Below are 13,472 nucleotides of genomic sequence, written 5' to 3'. Positions count from 1 at the left end.
TCCAGCGAGTGGAGAGTTTTCCCCCTGATTCCCATTGACTTCAATTTTACTTGATGCCACATTCAGTCAAATGCTGCCTTGATGTCAAGGGCAGTCACACTCATCTCACCTCTAGAATTCACCTCTTTTTTTCATGTTTGGACCAAGCCTGTAATGAGGTGTGGAGCCAAGTAGTCCTGGCGGAACCCAAATTGAGCATCGCTGAGCAGGTAATTGGTGAGTAAGTGCCGCTTGATAGCACTGTCGCGACACCTTCCATCACTTTGCTCGGGTGCGTCTTTGCCGGTGGGACAGGACATACCCAGGCATGGCGATGGAGGAGTCTGGGACATTGGCTAAAAAGTATGATTCTGTGAGTATGACTATGGCAGGCTGTTGCTTGACCAGGACATGTCTCCCAATTTTGGCACAATTCCCCAGATATTAGTGAGGAGGACTTTGCAGGGTCGAATGGGCTGGGTGTGCTGTTGTTGTGTTCAAGGCTGGTGCCTAGATCGATGCTGGGTGGTCCATCCAGTTTTATTCTTATAATTGTTACAACTGCTATTTCAGAGGGCAATTAAGAGTCAACCACATTGTTGTGGGTCTGGAGTCACATATCGGCCAGACAAGGTAAGAAAGGCAGATTTCCTTCCCTTTAATAAGCCAGGTAGATTTTTATGACAATCCGGTAGTTTCATGGTTACCATGCAGCCATACTAGCTTTTTATTCCAGATTTATTTAATTAGCTGAATTTAAATGCTCCAGCAGCTATGGTGGGATTCGAACTCCGTCTCTGGATTATTAGTCCATGCCTCTGGATTACTCATCATCATCATAGGCAGTCTCTCGGAATTGAGGAGGACTTGCTTCCACTCTTAAGATGAGTCCTTAGATGGCTGAACAGTCCAATACGATCAAGTGAACAGTGAAGAATGATGCCTTTGAGACTCTGCACCCTATGGCAGAACAAGGCAGTCTTCATCAATTACACTTCTCGCCCTTTGAAAAGCTGTGAGCATTTAATTTGTTTTTAACAAAACATCTCATCCTTAGCTTCACGAAGGCTCTTCTTTTCACAGCTTTTATAGCACTACAATATTTTCACTCTGCATAGTATCTACCTTTGGCTCTTCAAGGTTGATATTGTTGAATCAATAAATGCCAAATTCACAGCAGGTTTGTCGAATAGACTGTGTGGGAATTGGACTGAGACTGCCAGAACGAATTCTATAAAATGCAGAATTTCATTTTCCCCATTTTGTTGATGTAATTTAAATCCTGGGCGTTGAGGTGAAAAGATAGTATAACAGTGTTCTGATACGTTCCCTAGGACCCCATGGCAAAAGTTTATTAAACTTTGAGATGTTGCATATATTTTTGAGCTTTAAGTCCATTAATTAATGGAACAGAAACAATTATCACTTAACATTCAATGCCATAGTTTTCCTGGAGCAAAAGACAGGGACCGAACTTGGTCAATGCCAAAGCTCGCCCAAGTGCCACTCAAAGGACCGGCGAGAGATCTGGCGGTACTTTGGCAGGGAGATTCCTCCAAAAGATCTGCAAAGACCGCCCGGTGGCAAAAAAACAACTTACGCTGTGAATCTGGGCAGCAGCGGACGGGAGCTCCCAATCTCGACAGAAAATGCAATCCTCGCCAAGATGCCGCCGAGGATTGAGTCGGGCCCAGGGAGGGGGGGAACACATAACAATAAAAATTTGCACCGAAAAGGAATCATTGGAAAACATTCAGGGGACCCTATCCAGATGAATCGCTGCAAAAAAAAAGTTCACAAACCTTTTTTTTGCAGGTCTTCATGCTTACCGTTGGGGTTAGACCTGCCTTCCCCCTGCTGTCGCTGACTCCCACCTGGAGGAATCTGCCAGCTCGGCGGACACTTACGCTCCTTGCTGCTAGCGGCCGTCAGCGGACGGTTCCCAGCGGTCCTTCCCTCTCGTCGGCGGGAGGCCTATTGGAAACTGGCACCGAGGGGAAACTGCCCAAAAAAATTGGTGGCCACCAAGTTTGGGCCCATAATGGTTGAAATTGTCCAACTCCGGAAGCGAGGCACACCTACTGTTTTCGATGTGTTCTGGTCACCTCACTGCATGGGTCGGCCTAACCGTCGAAATTCAGCACCTTGGGGATTTTTTGGAAGCGGGGCGGAAGTGGCCTCATCATGGGGGCAGAGGTGAGGGCAGGGCGGGTTGGAAGTGGGGGCAGAGTGGAGTGACTGACGCTGTCAGTCACCAGCGCCGCAATGATGACGTCATCGCCCTGGCGTGTCACAACATCCCTCCCCTTCAGTTAAACGGGAGGGCCGCTGCAAATTCTGCAGTCAATTTAGTGGCAAACACTGGGCCACCAGCAAGGGTTTTGGCCAGGCCAGTGGCCTGGCGCCTGTTGGCGGCCCAGCTGAACCCCGCAGCCATAATTGTCGGCCTGACCTGGCAGTCGGCTGACAAAAAAATTTAAGATGGCGTTGCCGGCAGCAACACTTTTACTTTAAGGGTGGCCGCGCTGCCAAGCCACAGAGTATGTACCGACAGCAAAAGCTGTCGGGGGAATAGATCGGTGGTGGCTCTGCTCCTGCAGAGCAATACCGGGAAAGGGGCAATTTCCCCAGGGGCAATTTCGCGATGGGGTCCCCACCAGGCGGTAAGAGGTCAACACGTGCACGCTGCAGCGGGAAAATGGGTGGAGCGATCCCGGACACTGCTCCAAACCTGATGAAGGGCAATTTTTAAATCTGCGGAGACTTGGCGGCCATTCTGCACTGACGCCTGGCCACCGCTTTCAGGCAGCCAGTGACCTTACAGAAAGGGACAATTTCGGCCCCTAAGTTACAAAACAAAATTAATGAGTGAATGATTCTGCCTAAAGAAAACATCTGCAGTGCCTATTTTATAGTCAAGTCAGGAGATGAAATAAAGATTTTGAAAACATGGCCATTGCTACATTAAAATAAAACAACAGTATTATAAATATCCCAAAGATATATTTACCTCAAAAAGTATTTCCTTTTGCATGCAGCATAAGTTTGGTACTTATATCTTGCACTGTATTTTGAGAACAGATTCAGCACTAGCATATATTCTACCTATAATAATGCTCATTACTTATCAGTTTGGCTCCATAAAGTCTTTGGATAACATTGGTTGAATATGGCTTACATTACATCAGTTTTGTGGTATTATGGTGAATACTGCTATCCAGACAGACCTAACATCAGATTCCTGAAAGCACTCTCATAAAACACTTTCCGCCAGCATCAAATAAGCTTAATATATTACTATAAATATTAAACTCATATATGGGCTAGACGTTCCACTATGGTTGCTATCGCCCAAAAATGTGCGATATTTCCAGCCTTAGTGCTTTTTTTATTTTTCAGGATGGCTGGAATATCGCCCATTTTAAAAACCGTTAGTTTAGCCTTTTTAATTTGGGCGATAGCCTTAGCGATGTGAAATGGGCCTTAGCGATGTATTCAGTCATGCAAAGTTGGCGTCCATAGCAACAGCCATTCTGCGCATGCGTTTTTTTTCAGGCGGGGGTTGACAGAGAGAACAGGCGACCTGGTCACCATCAATAACATTATAGAACCTTTCTTTTATTCTAGCCCCTGTTGCTTTATAAAATAAAATCTATCAGCTGACTGAGGTGAATTCCATTTCCTTCCTCATGGGATGACATACCCTAGTTCTGTGGACCAGAGGGGGAAAAAAATCCATGATTAATTTAAATTACAGCTGTGTACTTGTATGTAACCATTCTCATTTTATTCTCCTATCTCTATTCTGCAGCCTGTAAGTAGTGATCAATACTGCTTGAGAAATTACAGGACCCCCCCATCATTATAAATTGCTATAAATGCCCTTAATTTGTCCTCAACAAATACAAAGTGATTAGATGATTGGCAAGAGTCAAAAAGGCCGCTAAAATCACTCACAAATTGATTCTCCTGACAGCCTTTTATTACAGATCCTCCCCGTAGTGCCGAGTTATTGCAGCTTTTCTTCAGCCTATTTTTGGACCAGCGATCATTTGGGCGAATTGTGGGAGAATTGTGGGAGAACTCAGCGATAATCTGGGCCATAATTGGGCACAAGTTTCCATTATGAGCACTATTCTCGGCCTTGCACAAGGATGACGTCATTTTTTTTTAAGTAGGCCAGCGATGCAGCTCATTCAGCAGTGTCCAAAGTTGGGCCAGCGATAAATGGGCTATAATCGGGCGTTAGTTTCCACTTTTCAGCAAATATGGGCGATAGCCTGCATCTCAGCTCTTATATGGGCGCTAAATGGGCGATGATGTGCCGAAAGTCTAGTCTACTCTTCATCCCAGTGAAGGGTGTTAAGTATATGGAACTGATTACTAGCGTGGGTGGTAGAACAAGAAACCTTAACTGGTTTCAAGAAGGAACTAGATAACTTCTTGCCAACAAATGGGATTCAGGGTCATTAGAAATGCACCAAGGGAATACTGTGGATAGGTGGGCTAGATGAAACCAAGGTCTTCTTCTGCCTGAAACTGTTCCAATACTACCATGTTACTTGGGACCAATTAAAAACATCAAGTTCAACAGAATTCTGGTGTATCTGTTTCATACTTTCTACAATATATATCACAATATCAAGAACTTGTGCTCACAATAAAGTCTTGGAGCAATTGCTTTACACTATAAATATATTTGCATATGTTCTTGAAATAGGAGCAAATTTCAATTTATATTCAGTTTTATCTATATCTATGAAGCTATAATTAATAGTCAGAAATGACCTTGCTTGAATACAGTGTTCCCAGTGGGAGAAAAAAAATAGAATGAAAGATCTGTTGACTTCGTGTGTGTTCTGGAATAAATTGTTTAATGATCATTCCATAACAGCCAATAACTCAAAGCTCACTTGGGGTACCTTCTCTCTCAACAGCCAGAACATATTTAGTTATTTATAGTCTGCAATAAATGTAACATGGATACCAAAACTGTGAACTAATTAGTAGGGAATGACCCCTGTATAAATAACAATCCACTCTACACAGTACTGTAATCTGAAGTAAAATCTATCGAATTCTCCTATTCTCAAGATCAAAATGTGAAAAATAACTTTAGTCAGCTCTCACTAAACAATATAATGTAATAGATGGCAATTATCAAATGCTAGTTTCAGGTTTGAAAAACTCAATTGCAATGCTGCAGATAATTCAGAAAACCAAGACCTTTCCCTAAACAAACCAGCCCAGGTGGCATTGCAGGACCCTTCTAATACAGAAATGTCATCAGTCTTCTAATTTAAAATACAATGCCACAGCGCCTTTTAAATTGGAACTAAGTTATTTTCAAGGGCTCAGACAGCTTGTAGATTGTCTAAATCTTGTGAGTGCATGCACAAGTTGCCAACCCATTTCCTTGGCCTATTTACCATATATTGATTTCAGCAAAAGACATTCCCAAAGTTAAAAGCCACTTTATGACTATGAAAATCAATACACTGCCAAATAGGCCCCTTAAAAAGGTTATGCACTTGGAGTTTTGCCATTCTTTTCCATAAGAAAACGTTCTTTTTTAATTGTGTTGAATTAAATATAACAGTGCTATAGTTTCCCATCTGGTAAATTTAAAGCAAACTGAAATAACTCATCAAAATATTAAAAACATTAGTGTTTATTCAGTGCAGCTCTGTACAATCTTAATTTTGGTTATGGCCCAGAATGCTCCAAATGACCCCACCCCAACAGGACCCATTTTAGCAGGCAAACCACCGCCTGATAGTCCACTATCCTTGAAATTATGGAGATTGCAGGAACCTGGCCAAATCTAACAGATTCCATGTCTCGGGAATGGGATTCATCTTGGCAATGGGAAGCCAGAATTGACCCAGTCAGTCCCAATTTTCAGCAGAACAAGGCAAATGCAAAATAAAAGTTATTGTCCCAGATTTTATGGTCAGCGGCGAAGAAACAGTGGTCAGCGGCAAAGCTCGCCGTTCACCTTGAAAAAGCTTCCCACAAAGTTTCAGCTGGCTCTAGAGCACAGATTTCCACTTTTCTGCCGTCAGTTTGAATTTGGCCCCTTCTTCAGGGGATCTATGATGCCCATCAAAAGGGCAGGCAGCAGGGAAACTGATCAACCAATCAGACTGAAGAATTCACACAGATGGCAAAGCATGAAATAAAAAGCAGGAAATGTAAATTACGTTTAAATCATTGTACAAAAAGTGAACTAAAGATTGGGACATATACATGGGATTAAGGGGAAAACATAAAAAGAAAAACACAAACTATAAAAATATATATTTTTAAATCTGCAACATTTACATTTTCTTCAGAGGGAATGAGATTCCTCACTTCTAAAATTATTTTTTTCAGGGCCAGAGAGGTTGTTCAGCAATAATTATGTCTTAGTACACTGTTAAAAACTCAGTTACTCCTGACTGACTAAGGCTTAACTTCTTCATTGGTCTTTACAGAGAGAATAGTGAGTTAATTAGTTTAAGTTCATGCCAAATCAGTGATCCATCGGCAAAGACTGCAACAGCGCACACTATGGAAGAGCAGGGTATCTCGGACAGCAGCTTCTGGATTTCCGCGTTTAAATGCGTATGTGTGGAAGTCAGAAGTTGCTGTCAGTTTTACCTAGCAATAGCGACAGGGGCAGACAGCCTCACCATTATTGCTACTGCAAATTCTGGGCCAATGCACCGTTAAAGTCTGAAGAAGAGAAACCCTAAATGATGCTTTACATGTTAAAGATACTGCAGTAAACAAGACAACGCAAACAAATGCTAGCTCCTCATCCACTGCTCCATTTTTGAAATCTTCCCTCCTTTTTAGGACTTTTTGAGCTACACTGATTCACCAACTGAAAGGCAGTCAACTTTTTCCAGACCTTTTGAGCTAGCTGCTTGGAGGTATGTGAGAGAAGCTGGGAATTAATGTTACCAGCTCTTTGTTGATGATGGAAAACCATCATGAATGGATGATCCCTATCGGCCTCCTCCTGAGGTCCTCACCATCACAGAAGCCAGTCTTCAGCCAATTCAATTCACTCCACGTGATATCAAGAAGCAGCTGAGAGCACTGGATACAGCAAAGGCTATGGGCACCGGCTGTAGTGCTGAAAGCTTACACTCCAGAACGAGCCGTGCCTCTAGCCAAGCTGTTCCAGTACAGCTACAACACTGGCATCTACTCGGCAATGTGGAAAACTGCCCAGGTATGCCCTGTCCACAAAAAGCAGGACAAATCCAATCCGGCAAATTACCGCCCCATCGGTCTACTCTCGATCATCAGCAAAGTGATGGAAGGTGTCGTCGACAGTGCTATCTCACCAATAACCTGCTCACCGATGCTTAGCTTGGGTTCCGCCAGGACCACTCAGCTCCACACTTCATTACAGTCTTGGTCCAAGAATGGACAAAAGAGCTGAATTCTAGAGGTGAAGTGAGAATGACTGCCCTTGACCTCAGCCTCACCAATCTACGTGTCGCAGATGCATCTGTCCATGACAACATTGCTAGCAGTGACCACCACAGTCATTGTGGAGACGAATTCCCATCCACAAACTGAGGGCACCCTCCATTATGGTGTATGGTACGACCACCGTGCTAAATGAGATGGACTCAAAACAGATCTAGCAGCTCACAACTGGGTATCCATGAAGTGCTGTGGGCCATTAGCAGCAGCAGAATTTTATTCCACCACAATCTGTAATCTCATGGCCCGGCATATCACTCAATCTACCATTACCATCAAGCCAGAGGACCAACCCTGGTTCAATAAGGAATCCAGGAGCGGCACCAAGCGTACCTAAAAATGAGGTGCCAACCTGGGGAAATTGCAACACAGGACTACATGCATGCTAAACAGCAGAAGTAGCATGCTATAGACGGAGCTAAGCAATCTCACAATCAATGGATCAGAACAAAGCTCTGTAGTCCTGCCACACCCAGTCATGAATAGTGATGGACCATTAAACAACTAACGGGAAGAGGAGGCACAGTGAACACCCCTATCCTTAATGATGACGGAGCTCAGCATGTAAGTGCAAAAGACAGGGCTGAAGCGTTTCCAACCATCTTCAACCAGAAGTGCTGAGTGGATGGTCGATATTGGCCTACTCCTGAGATCCCCACAGAAGCCTGTCTTCAGCCAATTCAATTCACTCCACGTGATATCAAGAAATGACTGAGTGCACTGGATAAAGGCTATGGGCCCCGACAACATCCCGGCTGTTGTGCTGAAGACTTATGCTCCAGAACTAGCTGCGCATCTGGCCAAGCTGTTCCAGTACAGCTACAACACTGGCATCTATCCGACAATGTGGAAAACTGTCCAGGTATGTCCTATCCACAAAAAGCAGGACAAATCCAATCTGTCCAATTACCACACCATCAGTATACTATCAATCACCACAAAGTGATGGAAGGTGATCGACAGTGCTATCAGGGTGACACTTACTCACCAATAACTTGCTCACCGATGCTCAGTTTGGGTTCTGCCAGGACCACTCGGCTCCAGACCTCATTACAGCCTTGGTCCAAACATGTATAAAGGAGCTGAATTCCAGAGGTGAGGTGAAAGTGACTGTATTTGACTGAGTGTGGCATCAAGGAGCCCAAGTATAACGGAAGTCAATGGGAATCAGCGGGAAAACTCTCCACTGGCTGCAGTCATACCTAGCACAAAGGAAGATGGTTGTGGTTATTGAAGGCCAATCATCACAGCCCCAGGACATCACTCAGGAGTTCCTTGGTGCAGTGTCCTAGGCCCAACCATCTTCAGCTGCTTCGTCAATGACCTTCTCTCCATCATAAAGTCAGAAGTGGAGTTATTTGCTGATGACTGCACAGTGTTCAGTACCATTCACAGCTCCTCAGATAATGAAGCAGTCCATGCCTGCATGCAGAAAGACCTGGACAACATTCAGGCTTGGGCTGATAAGTGGCATGCAACATTCGTGCCGCACATGTGCCAGGCAATGACTATCTCCAACAAGCGAGAGTCTAACCACCGTCCCTTGACAATCAAAGGCATTACCATCGCTGAACCCCTACTATCAACATCCTGGGGGTCACCATTGACCAGAAATCTAACTGGACCGGCCACATAAATACAGTGGCAACAAGAGCAGGTGGAGGCTGGCTACTCTGCAATGAGTTTCTCACCTCTTGACTCCCAAAAGCCTTTCCACCATCTACAAGGCACAAGTCAGGAGTGTGATGGAATACTCTCCACTTGTCTGGATGAGTGCAGCTCCAACAACACTCAAAAAACTCGACACCGGACAAAGCAGCTTGCTTGATTGCCACCCCATTCACCACCTTAAACATTCACTCCCTCCACCATCGGCGTATCGTGGCTACAATGTGTACCATCAACAAGATGCACTGCAGCAACACGCTAAGGCTTCTTCGGCAGCACCTCCCAAATCCAGGACCTCTATCACCTAGATGGATAAGGGCAGCAGGCACATGGGAACACCATCACCTGCAAGTTTCCCTCCAAGTTACACACCATCCTGACTTGGAAGCATATCGCAGTTCCTTCATCGTCACTAGGTAAAAATTCTAGAACTCCCTCTATATGTGGGAGTATCTTCACCACACAGACTGCAGTGGTTCAAGAAGGCGGCTCACCACCACCTTCTCAAGGGCAATTAGGGATGGGCAATAAATGCTGGCCTTGCCAGTGATGCCCACATCACATGAACAAATTTAAAAAAATAATATTACCAATGCACTATGTCACCAGTGCACACATATTAAGTAATGTACACTCATTTCCTGGTCAATTTCTATAATGAAATGCCTTTCTTAGTACAGACAATGGGTATCACAATTATAGCTGATTTACTTGATACATACTGTATATTAGGCATCTTAAATGATTATCCTTAAAAAGGGTCAAGAGGGTAACGATGTGCTCAGAGCAATGATGAATTTAATCATCTTGACTTTCTGAGTATCATAAATCTAACACTGAGGATTTCGACTGAATTCTAAAGGATCATGGTGGCCATTTGGCTCAGTAGAAACTTGTTCTATACCGCATAGTTCCAATTGTTGATTTACTCAGAATTAGAAGAAGACATACACAATGCTTTGACTAATAAGAGATGGACAGTGCCACATATGGCTTGATGAATCCAGTGATAGAGTATATTTAACACATTTGAGCAGTTTAAATGTATTTACTGCACAAAACCCAATTTTAACTCTTGTATACTTTATCTTCTTAATAATATAACAGTATAAAAAAAAAGTTTTAAATATACTTATTCTCATGAGAGTTCATCAAACCCAAGTGCCAATGGTGACAAGGGCTGGAATTTTCTTTATCATGACGCATCCGGTGCAGTCGGTATCTGTGGCGAGTCTCTATCCCGCTGCTGGCTCCATCCCACTGTAGAAAATGAACTTATATTAATAGGGTCTATTAAGCTCACCCTGCACATTACCCGGCCCAATTAGACGCGTTTTAAGCCATTATCCTTAAACGGACAATGGCCACATTAAATTTTAAGTTTATTATAACATAGTGAGTGTTGAAACTTTCATAGAATATAATAAAAATTATATATGAGTGACAAAGAAATATTAAGTACTATTATCCTTAAGTAATATGACTCCATCTTCAAATACAATCAAGAACATAATTTAAAAAGTATATTAATTGGTAAGTTATTGGTGCTTTAATCACAAATCTAGACTTTTGTATCAGTAACTGGTATAAATAAACGATGTGTGTGTATAGGCAATACATAAAATTAAGCAGATTTAAATGTAATTGTAAAGGGCTGGATTTACAATCGAATGCAAATTCAGCGGAAGAGCTGCGGAATCTGTGACAAACAGTGTAAGTGATGTTCACAATGTGTTTCTGGGATTTCTGCAGCTCTTCCGTTGAAGTTAACAATGGACAATAGAGAGAAATTCAACTGAAATTCACCCTAAAGTCTCAGACTGAAATATTAAATTAGTCACATTCAGGGACTGAAAGCAAATTGAACCAATGGAATGAATGATGAGAATGAAATTGTTACGGTTGATGACTTGATTTAATGTGTAACTGGACAATCACAGCATACTGTGCGAAAAATCTGACCAGAAACAACACAAAAATTTATTTAAATGGTATATGTCATTTTTTATAGCGCAGATCAATTCACTGCAATTACTGTTGAGTTGGAAGGCAACAAGTGAGAACATCATGAGAAAAATGTATTTCCCTCCCTCAAGGGTAGCATTTACATCCCTTCAGGAATTTTTGAATTAACTTTTACCAGTAGCTTTTCAAGTTGAACAGAATCTCCATCAATCTGTTAGCTGATATAATGAACAAGTTTTTATTTCAATTTGTTTTCCATGCTGTCAAATAATCAGCTGGAGCAATGGCCACGGAACTCATGCCTTCGGTTGACAGACATGGTTCCTGAGTTGCGTGAATCCTGTGGACATGCATGGAAATATAAAAAGGGCGCGTTTATTTGTACTGCCAAAATGGCCACCATACTCCACCCTTTGTTTCTAATTGGTCCCCTTAGAGGATAAGCCATACCCTGAAGTTTCATAGGAATGTGTAACTGTAACTGCCCATCCCAAGATCTAACTGACTTTGCAAATTGTAACTCGATCCACTACGACTTCCTGAAGCGACAGAGGACAGAGCTCCACCAAAGACAACAAGGGTTTTACCCCAGTCCAAGTGCATGCCTCCTCCAGCCGAAGTGCCTTACCCAAGCGCAAGTGCATCCTCCACCCCCCCACCCCCGCACCATAGATGGGGCATTGTGTACGGATCCTGAACAGGTTTATTAGGTGTGAAGTGAATAGTGACAGTGTCGTGACTTCCGGATATCATCCACTCCAACGATGCCCCCTGTAGTGGGTTGGAAGAACGTGATCCGTCTTCCCTGAGTTCCCTCTCTCCCCTCTAATCCTGTCTTCCCCCCATGTCTCTCTCTGTCCCCCCAGCCTCTCTCACTCTCCCCCCAACCTCTCTCTCTCTCCCTCCCCCCAATCTCTTTCTCTCTCTCCTCCCCCCCAAGCACCTCTCTCTCCCCCCCCGCAGGCTCTCTCTCTCTTCCCCCCCCCCCCCTGTGCCCCAGCTCTCTCTCCCCCAGGCTCTCTCTCTCACTTTCCCCCAAGCTCTCTCTCTCTTCCTCCCCCAGACTCTTCCTTTACCACCCCCCCAATCTCTCCACCCTCCTTCTCCCCAATCTCTCTCTCTCTTCCCCCCCACCTCAGGCTCTCTCTCTTCCCCCTCGCCCCCCGGCCGCCCACCGCCGCCGCTCGTGACTCGCGGCTCAAGGGAGGCTCGGGGCTCAGCGACAGGGTCGGAGTCCAATCGGAGGCTCCTGTTCGGGGCCCCACTTCTCTCTTTCTCCCCCAGCCTCTCTCACTCCATCAGCCCCCTCCTGCCTCCATCGGGCCCAGGCCTGCTGTGGGGGGGTGGGTGGGGGGGGGTGCGGGGAAAGATTCGGAGCCTGAAGTCCTGCTGCTCGGCACCACGCGCATGGAATGATTCAGCCGTGGGGGGGTGGGGGGGGGGGGGAGGTGGTGGTGGAGCTTGACAGAGAGCGGGGCTTGTTGCCTGTCGGTCAAAAAAGTGCATTATGGGCAGGGGGGCGGGGGGGTTCTGGAGAGATGCCTGTCTGTCAAAAACAGTACAGTACAAATAGTTAATCCCATATAAAAAGTAGCGGGAAAAAGGCTAATGTGTGCCAGTAAAGTACCTCACAATGATTTCAATTGGCTCCTCCGCCGCTGCAGGTCAGATCGCCTGTGGGAAAGGCACGTGGGAGTACGATGACAGTGGGTTCCTGATCCGCAGTCAAAAAAATCGTTCCCATCCGACTCGCCACTGATCGCGCCCGCTAACATGACGGAAAATTCAGCCCGAGAATTGAGTTGGCTAAGACAGAGGATGTACGCGTCAGGTATGTCTCAGCAGGCCTTGAACTAATTTAACCAGAATAACCCTTGTTGTGGTCTCTTTCAGTGTCCTAGGGGAGAAACTGTTGTGTGCCCCATTTGGGGCACGAATGTTTAAAACATTTGGCGCTTGTGCTCCAGGAAGGAAGTGGAGCGCTAAATCAGGGTCTCCACTTCCTTCCCGGAGCGCAATCGGCAGCAGACAAAGCGGTGGATGGAGCAGTGCTGCCAGGTTGAAAGGCTCCTTCCCTCCTTTAAAGGGAAGGGCCATCGCTGCAGGCTCTGCAAAGGAAAAAAAAGTTACCTTCTCCACGACGGCAGCCGCGATCCCGCCCGAAAAGCCTGGCACTCAAGCAGAATGCCGAGCTGATCGATCGCTGACAGGAACCTGCAAAGAAAAACCCGCAAGAGAGAAGCTAAGTGTTTTGTTTACTTACCTCGGCCACCTCACCTTTAAACATCGTCCCCGAAGCGACCAGCCGCCCAATACACACCTCCTGCAGCTGTCGGTGTTTTTGTCCGGTGATGCTGCAGGGGCGGAACGCAATTTTG

The 13,472-nt window shown here is 44.9% G+C and overlaps 1 long non-coding RNA gene across 3 annotated transcripts in view; it reads right to left on the bottom strand.

Moving 5' to 3' along the window:
* Positions 1 to 13,267, bottom strand: part of LOC139277157 (uncharacterized) — a 34,792-nt gene extending 21,525 nt beyond the window's left edge. The window contains exons 1-2 of one of the 3 annotated variants that reach the window (XR_011596043.1): positions 13,225 to 13,267; positions 10,262 to 10,389 (exon numbers count right to left, since the gene is read on the bottom strand). This is a non-coding gene — a long non-coding RNA (uncharacterized lncRNA). Of the gene's footprint in view, positions 1 to 10,261; positions 10,390 to 11,269; positions 11,708 to 12,721; positions 12,810 to 13,224 lie in introns of those variants that run through there. The other 2 variants (XR_011596044.1, XR_011596042.1) reach the window with 2 other exon arrangements.
* Between the last annotated feature and the right edge of the window lie 205 nt (positions 13,268 to 13,472).

Source organism: Pristiophorus japonicus, chromosome 12 (assembly GCF_044704955.1).
Source record: "Pristiophorus japonicus isolate sPriJap1 chromosome 12, sPriJap1.hap1, whole genome shotgun sequence".
NCBI lineage: Eukaryota > Metazoa > Chordata > Chondrichthyes > Pristiophoridae > Pristiophorus > Pristiophorus japonicus.
The sequence above is the reverse complement of the archived record's forward strand: the minus strand, read 5'-3'. Positions and strand labels throughout refer to the sequence as shown.